This window comes from Dipteris shenzhenensis, chromosome 18, assembly GCF_047967505.1.
Source record: "Dipteris shenzhenensis isolate YYH24624 ecotype China chromosome 18, Dip_SZ_1.0, whole genome shotgun sequence".
NCBI lineage: Eukaryota > Viridiplantae > Streptophyta > Polypodiopsida > Gleicheniales > Dipteridaceae > Dipteris > Dipteris shenzhenensis.
Genome location: NC_141613.1, coordinates 10,344,820 through 10,363,309, shown reverse-complemented (window position 1 = coordinate 10,363,309; position 18,490 = coordinate 10,344,820). Strand labels below are relative to the sequence as shown.

The window sequence follows — 18,490 nt, the reverse complement described above, 5'->3', positions numbered from 1 at the left end:
AGAGAGCTGCCTACAACTCCTTTGATGGTCCTGCAACCTCACACAAGCTCAGTCAGATAGATTAAATGCTACGCTCATTTTGTTTACGCGAGATAATTAGTCTTCACCTTCAGAGTCGCACCAATGTCGCTTTGGTGACCTCGTATGCACTAACTCTTGGAGGCACCAACCTTCCAAGCTTAGCTTATAGCAGCTAGGGATGAGGGTTTAAACCCTCTCGTACTCTTTAAGAGAAGAAATATGTTTGCCCACAAAAATACTAAAGATTCACATTGTGATGAAGATCATTTTCTTTGCATTTTTTCACCCACACAAACAACTTTCTTTTATCACAATTGCAATAAGAAAGCATCTAGATTTCCAAGGTGGTGAAGCCAATATTTGGCAAACTCCCCTCATATGATGAAGATCATGCTCCCAAATTATAGCTCATGATGGTTGGTTTGTATGTATATGTGTACTTGTATTTATTTCTAATCTATTTTTCTCTTTGCATATATTGAGGAAAATGTATCAAAGCATGTATGCAACTTTTCAAAACAAAAAAAGCTGACCAAGGTGGGTCCTCCTTGCCCATAAAAAACATGAAATTTAGAGGTTTACGAGGGTTACTCTAAGTGAGTTTTTCTAGTAAGGTTACTTAAAAACACTTTCCCTACTTCTTCCAAAATTAAAAACCAAGTAATGAATAACTTATAAATAGGCTGTGGGGTTTCTTAATTCCAATAATTTCCATCTTTGCTTTTTGTAGGTAGGCCTCTTGTAAAGGAATTTCATGTCTATGATTTTCTAAATAGAGGATCTCTATGAATCATTCATTGGATCCACATACATGTGGAGTGAAGCATAATAATCATGGATGTCTTGTTTGTTTATCTCAAAAGGGAGTGAGGTACTCATTTAGCAAAAGATTTTCAATGTGTGAAGTAGTGACCTAGATGATTGTTGTTTCACATAATGACTAGGCTTTAGCTCATATGAATAAAATTCAATTTTAAACTTGATAAATTCTCCTCAAATTTTATAAAATTATCCTCTATTCCTTGCATAATAAGATATCTATACACAAAATATAGAAAGACAAAATATCTAGGAAGGTGAAGTGATCCCAACCATCAAGCTTTTAACGTTGCACCCTATTGTTGGCTCAAGACTTGTTTTTGCTACCACTTTTGCTAGCCATTCTACATGTCAGACTACTTAGAAGGACTAGTACAAGGGAAACAAGTTGAAATAAGAGAAAAAAATGATAATATTTTAGTTAGCACTAGGTATGCTCTTCCACTCTATAGCTTAGTGGTAGGGATCACATGTGGGAAAGACAACATTGTGAGGACGAAGGCTTTGATCCGAGAGTTCCGCCGCGAAGTGATTGCATGGTTGACATGCGCCAGATGCTGCATGGTAAAAGGGGGGCCCCCGTTGTGAAAAGATCGCACATAGATTTCATTGAGACTCTGCATCGAGCGAAAAGGGAGATGAATGATGAGGGGATGCAAGAAGAGATGCGCTCCAGCAAAGTGCAAAGCCTCGAGGAAGAGACGGGCTCCAACAAAGTGCAAAGCCTCAAGGAAGGCGGGTCTGAAGCAGAAGACGGGGAGGAAGCCAATGAGGAATCAAAGCAGGACACTCCCCCATCATATTTCAAGGTGTTCACCAAGAAACTGCAAAGCGAATTTTCTCCACTCATGGAAGCAGAGGCGAAGCAGATCTTACAAGCCGAGCTCGTCAGACGAGCAAAAGAGATGGAGCATAAACCTTGGTTCGAGTCAGAGAAGGCGCATGGTACTGTTTGCATGCTTGATGTGGAAGATATGCACCCGTTGGAACTTGAAAGGTTGGCAAAGGGGAGCAAAGGGGGGGGTTTATCTGTATTTCACTGGGCGCATCCCTTCCTTTGAAGAGTTCAAGGAATTCATGTCATATGAAGCTGATCTCCCAAGCGGATGCTTCTATACAAGATTTCTAGGGAAGGGGTTTTTCATGGTGTAGTGCATCTCCAAAGCAATCAGGGATGAGCTGGTGGGGAGGAGCTTCCTATTCTCAGGCTCGCCGATGCTGGTTTTGCCTTGGTCTCCGAAGTTCAGTATCGACCAATTCCTTATGCACGACTGTGTTTGGTTTGGATTAAGTTTCCAAACTTACCTTTGTGGCTGGGAGAGAAAATTGGCTATTTGGAAGCTTCTCTAGAAAAAGTATTGCAGATTCCGCCGGCATCTAGGCAACCTGGTGGGAGAAAGAGGGCATGAATCCTATGGAATAAAACCCAGGATATACTGGACTTCATTAAGATTCAGTTTTCAAATAGCCCAATTATTGCGTAGCAAGTTAGGTTCAGTCCCTTCTCGGATGCATGCTATGTGTGTAAACGGTTGGTCATTTTGCCAAGAACTGCTTGCTCAAGCTTGTCTGCTAGCAGATTAAGCGCCTCTCCCAATTAACTTAGAGTAAATGGTCGAGCCAGTTGAACCACTTTCGGACCTTTGTCTTCATTTTTTATCATCGTGGGGTTAATATGTGTAAGCACCTTGTAGGCATCGCGGAAAAAATTAAATATGTTCTCTCATGCCGATCATCTCGCAACCTCCTTGAGCCTTTTGGATAGCATTTTTTGGTTGCACCCTCTGGGCTCCCTCTTGAATTTCTCCTATCTTGCACTTCTGAGTTAGCTTCTCCTCCAATGCTCTCTCACGATGATAGGCCTCAGGCATGGGTTCCTCCCTGGTGGTGCCATGCGGTCCGCCACCTTCCTTCTACACCTCCTCCCCTCTGCTTGAAGCTGCATGTATCCCATTAGGTAGGTCCTCCTCTGAAGTATTCAAAGTACCTGGCTGGTGTGACATTATGTTTCCTCCCTCCTTCCTCGTGTTTGAATCATGTACTTGTATTGCCTTCCCTCTCTTGGCGACTGTCTTCCAAGGCTCTGAAACTGTGGGAGCAGTCTGCTCGCGTCTATTCGGATGCTCTTCACCTGAGGCGGTCTCGTCGATTGTCTTCTCCAGGCCTCGATGGGTTGACTGCAGTATTCTTTAAAGCCTTCTGGGGGGTTATGGGTCAGGACCTCACTGTTGGCATGGCCAACGCAACGGTTTCCGATGGTGCCCTCTCAGAAGATGTCAATTTGGGTCTAATGAAGCTGCTTCTGAAGAGGCAAGGTAGACTTCGGGTGGGGGACTGGAGGCCCATCACCATGCTTAACACCTCTTACAAGGTCATAACCAAAGCACTGGCAGTCAGAATCAGAGAACTCTGCTGCACAATTGTCGACAAAGAACATAATGGGTTTGTGAAGGGTAGGGATATCTTTGAGAATATTATGAACATCGCCTTGGCCCTCAACCATGTGAGTGCAACTGGGCAAAGAGTGATTATGCTAGGCATAGATTTGGATAAGGCTTACGACATGATCCAATGGGACGTTCTCATTGCGGTGCTAGATCGCTTGGGCTTCGGGTCTCGGCTCATTGAGATGGTCAAATGCCTCTTTGGGAATGCGGCTGCCATCCTCTGTGACGGCTCCCCTAATGCATAAGCTCAAGGAAAAGGTCGAAGGTGGAGAGATCAGAGGGGTCACAGTCCCCTATAGTTTCCAGTTCTACACTCAGCTATTTGCAATCAGCTATTTGCAAATGGCATGGTTTCGTTCTCACAAGAACAAGAGAGCAGTGTTTAGGCCCTCCTGGAGGTGGTGGAGACATTTTGCAAGGCTTCAAGGTCGAAATGTAGTTGGGGTAAGTTGTTCATACTGAGGATGGATCATGAACACCCGTCAGATTGGGTGGAGGCTGGGGATGATTCCCATTCCTCGGGGGGAAGTCATCCACTACCTTGGTGCTCTGCTATGAGTAGGGGTCTCTCTCTGTCAAAAATTTGATTGGTTCAAGGTGAAGCTGAGGGCCTGGAGCGGGATAAGTCTGGGATGGAATGCGCGCTGTCTCGTGGTTCAGCACATCTTGGCGGCCTCAACCACGTAGGTTGAGTCTATCTATCATTTTAGGAAAACCCATTGGCAAGAGATCAAAGCCCTCTTTAGGAGTTTCGTCTAGGCGGAGGAACTTGGGAAGTGAAGGATGCACCATGTATCCTGGGATCTTCTGAAAGCACAAAAAATGGAAGGTGGCATTGGCCTCCTGGACACCTAGCTAAAGAATACTGCGCTCATCGAAAATTGGTTAACGCATCTATTTTCCAAGGAGGCACCGTGGATAGAAATCGTGAAGCACTTCATCTCTAATTGTAAGTCGGTTGGGGCAGATAAGTGGGTTGGATTGGGATGGTATGAGAGACTGATGTCATCCTTCCCCTGCAAGATAAGTGCTTTAGACACGGCGGATGGCCTGGTGAGAGCTTGGAGAGCTTGCATTCCGCGCTTGTCTTGGCAAGGGAGAAGGGGCTTGAGAGGAGATGGTAGCTTGAGGGAGTCACTGTGGTGGAGCATCGCTCCATGTTGCGGCTAGGGCGAGGAACCTCTTTCAGAAAGGGCTGAGATCTTGGCAGGACCTATGGAGCATGCGGACTGCAGATTGGAAGACATAGGAAGATTTGAAGGCAGAGTACCAATTAGCGGACGGCGAGCTCAATCCCATCCATGCGATCCTGGCCAGAACCCCTGACTCCTGGCCAACCAACACTGTCCCGGTCGAGAGGATGGAGTAGACATGGAGTGGGTTCTTGGGAGGACCCCTTTACGGAAGTTGAAGACAACGAGGGGGATCTAGAAGCACTTGCGCGATGAGGAGGGGGTGCCAGGTCACATGAATAGGTTGTGGGGGCTAAGACGGGGGGAGAAGTGGTGGAAGAGGAGACAAACAGAGATTTGGAAAGGGTGCTCGGTTGGGAAGGCAAAATTCCTGCAGTGGAAGGTCATTAACCACAGGCTCCCGATGAGGGCGAAATTGGCCAAGAGAATTTAGATCAACCTCGGATGTTCGCTATGCGGGTACGGGGTCGAGGACATTCGCCACATTTACTGGAGATGCTTGGTGGTCAGAGAGGCTTGTAGGAAGATTGAGGTCACCATGAGGAATTCCGGATTGATGGTCCGCTTGACGATCGGTTGGAACTGAAAGTTCATGCTACGGCCAAGCTCCCCTCAACGCTGGCAGCCTATTGGCCTTACCTTAGGGCGACGGTCCTCGTGGGTGTGTGGGAATATAAGAACAAGATGGTTTTCAAGCATAAGCTTCAGCTGGGTCTTAGAGCCTCGGCGATGTTAGGGATCATGAAGGTGTACCTCCGTGACCTCGGCAAGATCATGGAGAAGGACGATCCGATCATCAACGAGGCCATTTTGGCTATAGAGGCTAATTTTCTGTTGGGGTAGGTTATTTTGCTAGTCTAGCGTAGGCCAGGGCGTTTAGCCCTTTGTGAGGCCAATTTTTGTAATAGGTCTGGTTTTGAAGCTAACCACCCCCTAATATACTCGGCATGTTATTATTCTTATTTTTTTAAAGAGAGGAAAAAATAAGGTTTAAACTTAATGGTAGACCATGGAAATGCTATTTTCCTTAGGATTTTTGTTGAGCATTTTTTAGCATCAAGACCAAATTGGAAACTATACAACATGCGTATTCATGAGTTTAAAAGCCTTGAAAAGAAGGTGCCATTATGATTGTAAGCTCAAGGAAATGGACATTATTGTGTAAAGATATACCATTTTCCGAAGAAAAATATATAAAATCTCTTGAGAAGACTACTTTATGCATTGTATAAACAAATGGACTTGTGTTGTAATGAATAAGTAAGTATATTAAGTGTACTAACATAACATAATAGTTTCCTTAGTCATAGGAGTTGGAATGAATGTGAGAGAGAGAGAGAGAGAGAGAGAGAGAGAGAGAGAGAGAGAGAGAGGGAGGGATAAAGGAAAGGGACCTTGTGTGTGTGTGAGAGAGAGAGAGAGAGAGTGTTTTACTTCGTAGCATTGATGCCAAGGATTGATTCGTGGCACACAAGCCAAAGCCTCAACCTGGATCCTAAGGCATTTGTATTCTTTGTAGGAGCCAAATTGACTCATCGGAAGCTATGCCATGAACCATGGATGGACGTAACCAGGGTGCAAGTATGGCGTTGACAGATTTGAGTTCAGCTGAAAGTGGCGCAGTCCAGATTGAGATTGGGCAGCTCTGTCGATCATCACACTCCCTCAAGCGGCCCCTCATGTTCCCTCAGTGCCATCACTCTCCCTCCCTTCGCCTTTGCTCCTCCCCACCTCTGCACATGCAAGTCTTCTATCATCCACAAAGTGCCTGGCAACAGCGCCCAGATGGCCCCCACGCATATTTCCCATCTCCACATATGCTTTTTACGAACCTCTTCTGCAATATTTTTCTCCCCAGGGAGGGAGCGGTCATGGGTCCCTTCCTGGACCGGAGGCACGCACGCTGGAAGCAACAGACATGCCTTTTGCGTTTGGAAACGCTGCCTGGTCCGCCAGCTATAGTGGGAGTTTCCTGCGTGGGAAAGCCCTGACCTTAGCGTCCTCTGGATTCCACTTCCTTCTACAGCTCATGTTGCACTGGGGATTTTTTGTAATTTGATAAGCGATGGCAGGCTATAAAACCTTGGATCATATCGACAGGACGTTTGTCCCGCGTTGTGCGTATACAGGCAACATACTCCTGAGGTTACTCAGAGGATTGGGACATGTATCGACGCAGTGTACCTGTGGGTATCTTCAGTAACTGATTAGCAAGGTATTCGGTTACTTTGGCTGCCTTGAATTACCCCAGGATATTATGAACGGTTTAATTTTTGTACACCTGATGGTATGAAGAGCTCGTATGATTTTGGAACGCTTCCAGCAATATTGCGTCAGGATGTTTGGTCATTTGTGATCTACAAGCCATTGTTAGCAGTTGACTTAAGCAGTGGTAGTGGAAAAGTTTTGAGTCTTCGACAATGTTTTCCCTTAAGGACTTGAGTTTTAGTCCAACATGCTTATCTTTGGTTGGCTGCTTTTGTTGTTGCAATGCATGCCTTTGTTTTTATGGGCCCTACTTTTGGATGTAGCCTCCCTTTTTTGAGCCCGAGTGCCTTTGGAAAAAGGCATTGCTCTTGGCATCCCATGCCCCCTCGTTTGCATGCTGTTACGTTCAAATGGCACTTCCCAAAATGTGTCCCTCTATGTTCTAGCAGTATCTACTTGCCTCGTCAGAAATCATTTCAAGCTCTCGACTAACCACACCTTTAGATGAGGTTTTCGACCTTGAACAGCATGATCTAGTCACTTATGGATAGAGTTCAGGGCTGAACTTCCAGCTTGCCTAAATAACTTCAAGGCAAAGTCTTCAGGTCTGCCCCCCTTAGACCATTGTTTTGGAGTGTACGACTCTCAAGGAGAGAGTAAGTATTTGTGTGTGAATTGATACAACTACATTTACTGCAGCACATATGAGGTGCATGATCAAGAAACCAAGCCATTCATGTCACTCAATTATGGCTTCAGCACTAAGGCTCATCATTTAGACAATGATCTGCAATTGCCTCGCGAGATGAGACCATTACTGGGTCTCACTTTTCTCTTTGGGCATTCAACCTTCCAATATCACGGACCGTGACTAGCTTTTTGAGAGACAGTATGATCGATAAACCCAACTATCAGATTTGAATTCACTGAGAATCAGATGCCCTGGTGTAATTAAAGTATCATTCTGTTTAGATATATTAGTTGTCTTTTTCGGATAGTAGATATATCTGGGTAAGATTGTTGGAGGAGCATGGAGACAAGATGGAGAGATCAAGATGATGAAAAGGGAGAGAGTTTATTCATGAGAGATATGCCCAATATATAGGCATAAGTTACATCCAAGAGTGACATCATATGTGAGCTCAAGAGAGCATCTCTAGATCCACAATTCTCTCTCAATCACACACCACACTCCTAGATTTACTCATTAACACCTACTAACTGACACATCATCAATTACACCTAACTCAGGCACACCTACACACCATGTGTTCACACACACAACCATAGACCTTATGACCCTAGGTATGATCCCATTACATCAATTTGTCCTTCATTCCCCCCCACAAATTGATGACCTCATCCCTCAGCAGTAGTACATGGGATGCTCCATGGCTTGCCCACCATCATGTGCCAACACACATGGCCCCAACCTGTGAGTCACTCCTAGGACTCTTGGTTTACAACTGGGAGATAGACAATGGCTATGCATGGGAATACCCTTAGATCCAACAAGGTAAAACATAAGACTAACAATCATTTGAGGGGGACATCCCAAGGTAGAGAACCCTTATTGACCACAAACACAAAAATTCTAAATTGAAGACGTGGGAAAATTTCCCCCTTTGATGGCATATCTTGTCCTTTTCCTCCTTCTCTTCCAAGCTACCATAGTGTGAGGTACATTGTCATTGGAGAGGTTCTTGGTGTAGCCCTTCTTGTAACTCCTTTGTCCTTTGATCTTTCTTGCATCCTTCTTCTTCATTAAAAAAATCACTAGCTAGTATAGCTAGTATATCACCATCGAGGCACATAATGTCTTCCTTGATCTTCACATCTATGCTCATCACTACTCAAGTGAAGCACATAACCTTTCATCATTACATGCATTTTAGGCAAAGCCAAGGCAGAGAACCTATGAAGAGTATCCATCATATGCTTCAATGTTGCATAGCATAGTGTATGAAACATAAAGCCATACATAATTAACCTCAAACTTTTGTAGTATGCATAGAGCATGTCATCCACATAGAAAAGCAAAGGGGCTGCATACATCACTGAACCAGTCTGAAACATCATGAATGATGCATTCTTGTGACCAATATGACCTTTCATCCAAGCATATGCCTTGAAAAACATGATTTGCATAGTGATAGACCAACTTTGGAGCATTAATACTTTAGCCATCTACTTATATGACCAACACCCATCAATGCCAAGCAAAGACGGTAAAATACTGAAACTTTTGAGCATCTAACCACTTGCAATGCTTCAGCCATGAAGGAGATTTGAGAGAAACTCCCAAATCGAGCAAACAGAGACTAGAGGATCAAATTCGACCTATCTTGAGCAGCAACCAAGGGGCTTTTTGGTGGAAATGAAAGCCCTTATTGAGGCCTACTCGTAGCACAAAGGATGGGCGAAATAGTGCGCACAGTAATCCGGCATTACATCAGGAAAGTCGCCCAAAGAAATAGTGATATCTCCCTCGTCTGTGGTCGGATTGAGCTCAAATTTCGGCAGCAGCTAGCCTGTGAGTCGGCAACTGAATGAGGCTGAGGTCAACTACACAACAACCGAGAGGGAGGGTCTGACCATGGTCTATGCAGTCACGAAGTTCAAGCATCACTTGTTGGCCAACAAGTTCGTCTTCTTTGTGGACCACCAAGCATTGTTGTACTTGGTCAACAAGCCATGCATGACGCGACGCATTACCAGGTGGATGCTAATCCTCTTGGAGTTTGACTTCACAGTAATTGTGATCTCGCTTCAAATGCCCACATACACCAATCTTAATGAGATTCAAACCTTTTATGGTGGTATGCAGTCAAGGAAGTTGGTTGGCTTGGTAAATTTTTTGGCCATCAATTCACAACGGAGGCACCCGAGAGGGTAACATGGTTTGGACAGAGAGATTGAACTTCTAGGATATATCTTTGTGTCACATGCACCCCTACACTTGGGTGCAAGGTGACACACTGGCTACATCGACAAGTGTATTATAATTCCCAGATAGGAGATTTTGTCGTATGTTGTGACCCCTTTGTGAGCCCTTGTCCAGAGACAGTTAGGCACAAACTACGTAGGTCAGTCTCTCAGCCTTAGGTCAAGTCAGTAGTCAGTTCTTGTTCACTAGTACCCACTGGAGAATAGTAGGTTAAGTGTTTCCATCTTATAGTTTAGGTCTTAGCCTAGGTTAGGAGTCCCCAAAGGCTGGACAGGTAAGCAGGGAAGGCAGCCTGCAAAGGCTGCCCAAAAACTCCCCTAGCAAATGAGCCAGGGAGGGCTTTTTATAGGCTGGTTGTAGGCCAGCCAGTCTGTAAAACAGACTGAGTCTGTAATACAGACTGAGTCGGTCTGTTTACAGACTGGGTTGGCTCAGTCCAGCGCTATAAAAGGGCCCCTTGGCTGCCCTGTTTTCTCATTCAGTTTGCTCCTGCCTTCAGTCCTCCTACAGCTCCACTTCAGCCTCCTGTGCAGCCCCTGAGATCCTCAGATCTGGCCCTGCTCTAGCCTCAGTCCCTTGGCCATCAGTTCAGCCTGATCTGAAGGTGACCACGCAGCACAATAGTCGGAGGTTTGGACCAACATACGGAGAGAGGTTTGGACACTGTCTCCTCAGCTTTCTCAGCTCTATCTTACAGTTTACACAGCTCACTCTCAGCTCTCTATTTCCGTCATCTCTCAGTTCTCTCATAGGATCTATCACTTCTAGCTTTTCACTCTCTCACTCACGCAGTAACCGTGCATTCCGCTAGACAGCACAAGCCTCTTCCTTGCCTTGTAGAAGCGTCCTACATCGTCAGTGTGGACAGCATCAAGGTCTCGGTATTGGTCGGTGTTGCCTCTCAGGTCTTTGGGTCTGCTATATGTGTGCACAGTGAGCTCTTCAGAAGCGTGTTCCGTGCTCTCTTGAAGAGTGTTCTTTGTATTTCTTAGTTCTCCAAGTATAAAGCAAATTCTCCCCTGATTGGGGGAGGGGGCCCTCAGTGGGTACAGGGACCCAATCGGTTGTCGACTCTACTCTCTCTCTACCCTCATCTCCTTCCTCTCTCTATGGTAAACAACGCTCATTCCTCGCTAAAGGTTTAAAGAAGGTCTTGCTGTGAATTACACGATCAGATAACCGTTGCATGTTACATTGGTATCAGAGCTTCGGTCTGTATCCAGCTTGACTACCATGAGTGTATGGTTGTGCTGAGATCCGGAAAGGACACACAATCAAGCACCATGGAAGGGTCAGGAAAAGATTTCAACCGTGAAGACTTTGAAGAGGAGAAAGACTACCAACAAGATATGCTTCCGCCAAATGCTTAAGAAGTGATGGCGAACCTTCTAGAGCAGAATCGGGTCCTGCTGCAGCAACTTGAAGAACATTCATCCAAGCTGGAAGAAAGCAGAAGATAGCTGGACCAGACAAAACAACGTCTGGAGGAAAAAGAAGCAGAAAAGCCGCTGGAAGAAAGAAGAACTACAGATTTTGAAAAACTGCTCTTGTTGATGCGTGAGGAACGCAAAAATGAGGAGGCACTGTGACGCGTAGAGCTTGCCCAGGCAGAGAGGCAACAAAAGCTAGACCAAGAGGCGATGCTTCTCCAACACAAATAGATGTTAGCCGCTATGCAGGCAAGTTTGAGCGCCGCAGTCGTCTCCGCCACAGCTTCGCCATCGACAAAGGTAACACCACTCACTCGGTCCACTCCAAATTTTGTTAAGTATGATGGTAAGTGTGATCATTCAGCAATTTTGCAATTTATTAATCAGTTTGTAGCTCATTTTCCGTTAGCGCGGATTCAAGATGAGCAAGATAAAGTCCACCTTGCAGCCCCTCATCTTACAGGTGAGGCGGTGACTTTGTGGTAGCATTGGGCTATTAAGCATACTGACCCAAAAACGTCTAAGACGAATTTCGTTTGGGCAACGTTTGTGGCCGACCTCAAAGCCCGTTTTCTCCCACCCCAATATATGCTTAACCTGGAGGATGAGTTCGCTCGTCTCTCCCAGAATGGTTTGCCTGTGTTGACATACAGTAATAAGGTCATCACACTGGCGCAACAGTTGGGCGTGACGGAGAGCGCCAAGATGAAGCAATTCATTCGAGGTTTGGATACGAACATACGTTTTACCATTCGGAACTTCGACCCGCCGGATTACGAGCGGGCGCTGACTCTCGCACAGAATCAGGAGATGATGTTGAACGGGGGAAAGCCCAAGCAGGTCTAGAAAGATTCCAAAGCCCTACAGTAGTCAAACAACACAGCGGGTAAGGATCAGAAGAAGGACAGCCAGTTCCAAAAGAAAGACGGCCAGGCTTCTGGTCAAAAGAGGGAGTCCAAGCCAAAGATGACTCTGGATGAGAAGGCTAAAGCGGGTATTACAGGAGGCTATCTACAGCCCAACGAGCAGAAGCGATACCACCAAGAACATCGCTGCTTTCATTGCCACCACATCGCTGGGCATGGCAAGAAGGATTGTTCGAAGTGGCTTGCTGAAAAGGATGTGAAAGCACCTACTTCGTCCGTCGCTAATGTATTGGCTCTTCTAGCTCCGCCTCCATCCTCAGCTACGAATGCCGTCTTCCCTGCTTTGAACGCCGTTCCCACGGTGGTCTTTCAAGGTAAGAAGGAGGGCGACTTCTTAGATCAAAAGAAGGCGCTCATTCGAGTGTATAGCACAGCTAATGGGCATCAATTTATTGTCCTGTTCGATATGGGGAGTTCAGAAGATGCCATCTCCCCTCAGCTTGCCAAGACAGTGGGGTGCACCTTGGTGCCTCACGAGCTTGCAGTGGACGGGTTCACACCCGGCTTGTGCACACACATCACGCATAAGGCCATCCAGTTCACTTTTTCAGTTCAGAAGGCCATGTTTACGCGGGATTTTATATTGACTCCTTTGATGGGGTGCGACATGATCCTCGGGATTCAGTGGTTCCGTGAGCATGTTTCGACGCCTGATTGGCGGTAGGACACCTTCACGATTGTGGAAGGTTTACCTGAGCCCGCCGTGATATGCGGTGATCGGAGCATACCAGGGATTCCATTAATCTCTCATATTCAAGTAGGTCGCGCCGTCCACAAGGGTGCCATGTGTGCACTTGTCTATGTCCAATGCCAGATCACCGCAGTTCAAGCCGCTCCTCCGATGGGGCAAGCAATGGTGGATCTACTCCACTTCCGGACTCGACACCTCCAAGTAAGTTCCCTTATTGACTTTCAAAGTCTATGGAGGGGGAGTTAGAACGTATGCTCATTTCCTGCAAACAAACGGCCAGCGCTGAAGATGTAGCTCGTTTGTTTATCAAGTATTGGTATCTCATTGGAGGGTTGCCAAAGACCATCACATCCGACAGGGACTCTAAGTTTACGTCTAACTTTTGGCGGCCTTGTTTGATAATTTTGGTACTAAGCTGCAAATGTCCAGCGCTTTTCATCCGCAATCGAACGGCGAGACGGAAAAGTATAATGGTATGGCATTTGATATTTTGAAATCGTATTGTCATGATGCTCAGGGAAAGTGGGAGCAGTTTCTTCCGCTTGTGCAGGCCATTTTGAACGATACCTATTCTTTGAGTATTGGTCGCACACCTTATGAAGCGCCGTTTGGATGGCAATTTACCTCACTCCTCACCCGGATGGTGTCTCCATCTCTTGAAGCCAACAAAACCACCGAATCCATGGCAAAGATTACGGAGTCCGTGAAAAGCCGCATCGCCAAAGCTCAAGCATCGTATACACACCAAGATAATAAATCCAGACGAGATGTCTAGTATAAAGAGGGTCAATGGGTCTATTTACGCATTATCAAGCAACGATTGAAGCAGGTGGGCAAGCGATGCCCTAAGCTGTCCTTCAAGAGCTTCGGACCATTCCCTATTATTCAAAAGATCAATGATGTCTCAATGAAGTTACGCCTACCAGACAATTGGACTATGCACAACGTGTTCCATGTAGATTGGTTGAAGCCATATTTTGGGCCTTCTCTTTTAGAGATTTCTGACGAGCAACAACTTGAAGTTCTTGATGAAGCTGAAGTTTTGCAGCCAGAATAGATCCTTCTTCATAAATTCAAGCATGGGTCAGGACGCAGGATCCGAGAGTTTTACACCAAGTTCCGGGATCGAGGTACCCATGAAGCAGTGTGGTTGGACGAAGATTTTTTCCAGGAGTTTCCCCAGATATTGGTGGACTACTTGGAAGCAATGAACCTACCACCAAGTTAAGAAGGAGGGAATGTCACATGCACCCCTGCCCTTGGGTGCAAGGTGACACACTGGCTACATCGACAAGTGTATTATAATTCCCAGATAGGAGATTTTGTCGTATGCTGTGACCCCTTTGTGAGCCCTTGTCTAGGGACAGTCAGACACAAGCTACGTAGGTCAGTCTCTCAGCCTATCATGATCTGTGACGTATTCCTTTCTCTACATCTAGACTTATGGATGGTTTGATGAATGGACACTTGTGGAAGGGTATGCCCTTTCGACGGGACACTTCCTATGAGGCACAACCCTTCACAAGAGACATTCTATTGAAGAGACATTCCTATTGTAATGTACCCTCTCATCAAGGGTCACACCCTTCACAAGGGGTACACACCTCTTCATGCACATACACTTTGGAGTACACACCTTTTCATGTGTGACTCTTCACTCTCTATATAAGAGAGGCCCAATTGTATGGATGACACACTACAGCTACACTACAGACACTCAAGCAATACAATTATTCCTTTGTTCTCTGCTATTTTCTCTTTTCTGTTCCTTAGCACATTTCTAAATATAGTAAATCTAGGATTTCTTACAGTGGTATCATAGCAAATTTCGCTCCTGCCTGTAGGAAATGCCCCCCACCTAGCGCCTATCTGATACATCTTTTTCCGCTAGAAGGATCCGTGCACATTGTGCATGGAAGAGATGGAGAGAATGAGCGTAAAATTTTTTAGCGCCAACCTTGCCTAAAGTCATCATTGGCCTCTCCATCTCCTACACATCACGAGTTGATGTGAATGGACACGACAAAAATCGTGTCTTTTCATGTGCTTGGGCTGTCCCAAAACCAAGGGACGCACCTTTTCCACCATCGGACACACTTTTTGATGAAGAGTTTTGACTCCTCACCCAAGGGACACACCCCATCGTGGAAAAAAGGACACACCTCTTCATGTGGGGACACCCCTTTTAAAAACAGGGTCACACCCCTTCATGAAAAGGTACACCTATTCCAAGGGTCACACCCCTTCGAATAGGCACACCTTTTGGCACCAAGCACTTATAAAAAAAGGGTACCTAGAGGGGCTAAAAAGGAAAAACCCAGCCCCATACCTTAGGTCTAACCCTAGACTACCCAAGGGTTAATTAAACCCACACATTAATTTTGGGCAACCACCCAACCTAGGCAGCCACAAACGAAAAAAGGACGATCCATTTGACGCCCGTACGGATTTCTGTCATGCAGGCTCGCCTCCCTTGACCGTACAGATTCTGGTCACGCAGGATCCGCCATGTCTCCACGCCATATGCAGCCCCCCCCTCGCCGGTTTGCTGCCCTGGGTTCCTGCCAGTCCCTGCCAGCCTGCCAGCGCTAGATCAGTGCCAGTTTCCATGCCCATGCTGCCGCGAATAAGCCCTTGGAAGCTTGCAGCCTGTTTCGCCAGCCCTCTATCGTGATCCAGCCTGCAGCCTTGGAAGCCTCTATCGCGATCCAACATTTGTAGCTGCAGCCTGTTTCACCATACGCAGCCTGCCCCCCTTTTTCGCCACCATACCTGTCTTTGCTCAGCAGCGGTTCAGCCCCTCTATCGCGATGCAGACAGCCTGTGAAAAGCGCCGAGTTGCTGCCTTCCAATCCTGTCCACCCAGGCCGAGCTCTGCTCCTCGCACCCCACAGGCACTTGTTCTCTGAAATCAACGCAGGAAATCTTCGGAGCTTTGGCATCGTGGGTCTTCTGTGTCACGTGCCCTTCCAGTGACTTAGACCACATCCTATACCTTCTGCGTGAGGCACCTCAGTTACATTACTTCCTCAGCACAGTGCAGGTTGTGTTCCACGAGACATGAAGATACCCAGAACCCGATATTCCTCACGAGTTTGCTGTCCATCTTTGGAGAGACTTTTACCCCTCAGCTTCAGCATCTCCAGGGTACTCTCCACCTCCTTCAGCTCCCAGATATCCTCCTATACAGGTTGTACCTTACCCAAGACAGTATTTACACTCTGAAGGCACTCCTTCTCCTGGATATCCTCCGCTTCCGACAGCAGCTCCTTATCCCTTCTCAGATCCGTGGACTCTGCAACCTACTCCTGTACTCTCACGAGCGGTAACACCCATTTCGGCACCACCAGTGTTACCTCAGACAGGACCTCCTTTACCAGATTTCCACGGGTGGTTCCATCCTGCCTCGCCTGCCCCCTCCAACATGAGCAACCTCAGGGAGCAGCCCGAATCTTCTTCCAGGAATGGTACAAACTAGAGCGCAGGTTCGTGCTTTTCTCACGGGGACCTCAGATATGTCGCAACGCTCGTGTGCAGCCTCTCCAAAAATAAGCGACTCAAGTCCAAAAAAGACCCCTGAAGTCAACGTACAAGGCGAAACACTACTGCAATTTCAAATTTCCCAGCTTCAGGACAGCATCTCCGACTTGGTCCAGACAGTCCAACAACTCCAAGATTCTCGCAGTATTACACATACAGAGGATGACGTGATGCAACCAGACGACTATGTGGACTCATTCCCACCAGAGGTAGAAAACACTGAACTCCGTGCCCTCTACCGTTTACTCCAAGCTTCCAAAACTAAAAGACTTGACATTAAACTTCCGGAAGCCTACACTGGTCAACGAAATCGCCGAACAGTTGACCAATGGCTCGCAAAATTGCGCATGTACTTTGATACTGTTGACCTCTCTGAAGGCAAAAGGATTGACTTGGTAGCCTCCCTCCTTAAGGATACAGCTTTTCTATGGTGGCAAAGACGCTTAAAGGACAGCAAAAGTGTGTTAACTTGGGAATGTTTTGAACACGTGCTCCGTAAGCAGTTCATACCTGCCAATGCAGACTTCCAAGCACGTTCAAAACTCCAACAGTTGGAGCAAATAGGCTCCCTGTCTTCCTACATCTCTTAGTTTACCACATTGGTGCTAGAGATTGATGGGTTAACTGAGGATGATCGCCTTCATGCTTTCATCTCAGGCCTAAATCCCTCGTTACGCGTTGATGTCCTCAAAGCAAACATCACCACTAAAATTGGCGCTATTGCTTACGCAGAGCGCATAACAGATTTCCAAAACACAGGGAAGCAGAGTGCTAATAGAACACAGAACTCTACTATGGCCAAAGGTGCTCGTCTTCAAGATAACACTAGGTTTAGAAAAAACTCGGGTAATCAAGGTCAGCGACAGTCTCAAGATCCCGACAAGTCTCAGAAATCATATGTTGGATTCCAACAGAAGCACTCCTCCAAGGATCGCGCCTTTTCTTCTTCACAAAGTCAATACCGTCATCCCCAACATAAAGCTGCGGCCACTGACAAGAAGAACAACTCCAGCACAAAAGGACTTTGTACCATCTGTATAGGCGACCATAGATGGTTTGATTGTCCCAAGCGACCAAAGCAAAATTCCAATATGGAACCTAGCACTTCCCAAACAGAAGATGCTACCCCAGCACCAGACAAGAAAGGCAAAGCTGTTCGAATGGCAAATATTATCCACTTGAGCCTTGCCAGCAACCCCGAACCTTCCCTGGCCACTCAAGTACTTTGTGTTCAAGGATCGATTCGTGGAACAACGGTCACTATCCTCATCGACAGTGGCTGCTCTCATAACTTCCTAGCTAGTTCTATGGTCGACAAACTTTGGTTGACCACCGGTCCTAGTCTCATGGACTATTAGATTGAACTCGCAAATGGAACTACCTTCTTGTGCAACACCAGGATCAAAAACTTGTCTTTTCGCATCCAACATTATACAGACAAGTTGAACTTCGACATCATGCCTCTTTCTCGGTACGATGTCATACTTGGACAATAGTGGCTCTACGACTATGATCCATCAATCAGTTCTCGTAGCCATACTATCCAGTTTGTCCACTAGGGAAAACTTATTGAGCTAACTGGTTCTAGGGACTCTCCTTCAACCCCAGTTGCCTCTGTCCTACTAGTAAAGAAGTGGGTTCGTAAACGTCAAGTAAAGACTTCACTTCTGTTGGTTACGGCAGTAGAGGAGACACCAACAAAGGATCCTCCTGAATACCTCAACCAACCTTTTTTCGAGCCCTACCTGGATATTTTTCCACAGGAATTGCCAGAGCAGTTACCACCTCGACGACCAGTGGATCACCCAATCGAACTTATTCCCGGCAGTAATCCACCGTCGAAACCTCCTTATCGGGTTTCTTACACTCAAAATGAAGAAATCCAAAGACAGGTCACCGAACTACTCGACAAAGGTCACATTCGGCCCAGTCGCAGCCCTTTCGGATCTCCTGTACTACTTGTGGAAAAAAAGAATAAGTCAATGCGCCTCTGCATCGACTACCGAGCCCTCAACAAGCTTACTATAAAAAACAAGTATCCATTGCCTCGCATCGATGACGTCTTCGATCAACTTCTACATGCAACACAATTCTCAAAGATTGATCTTTGTTCAGGTTATCATCAAATTGGCATACGAGAAGGGGATGAGTACAAGACAGCTTTTCGAACAAAGTATGGACACTATGAATGTTTGGTCATGCCTTTTGGGTTAAACAATGCCCTGGCCACATTCATGACACTAATGAACGACATATTCAGGCCTTTCT

The 18,490-nt window shown here is 46.3% G+C and overlaps 1 protein-coding gene across 1 annotated transcript in view; it reads left to right on the top strand.

The window, feature by feature from the left end:
* Nucleotides 1–6,162: 6,162 nt before the first annotated feature.
* LOC147890784 (uncharacterized) overlaps nt 6,163–18,490 on the top strand; it is a 50,423-nt gene continuing 38,095 nt past the window's right edge. The window contains exon 1 of the mRNA XM_087389636.1: nt 6,163–6,695. The gene's annotated coding sequence lies outside the window, so the exon portion shown is untranslated. The remainder of the gene's footprint in view (nt 6,696–18,490) is intronic.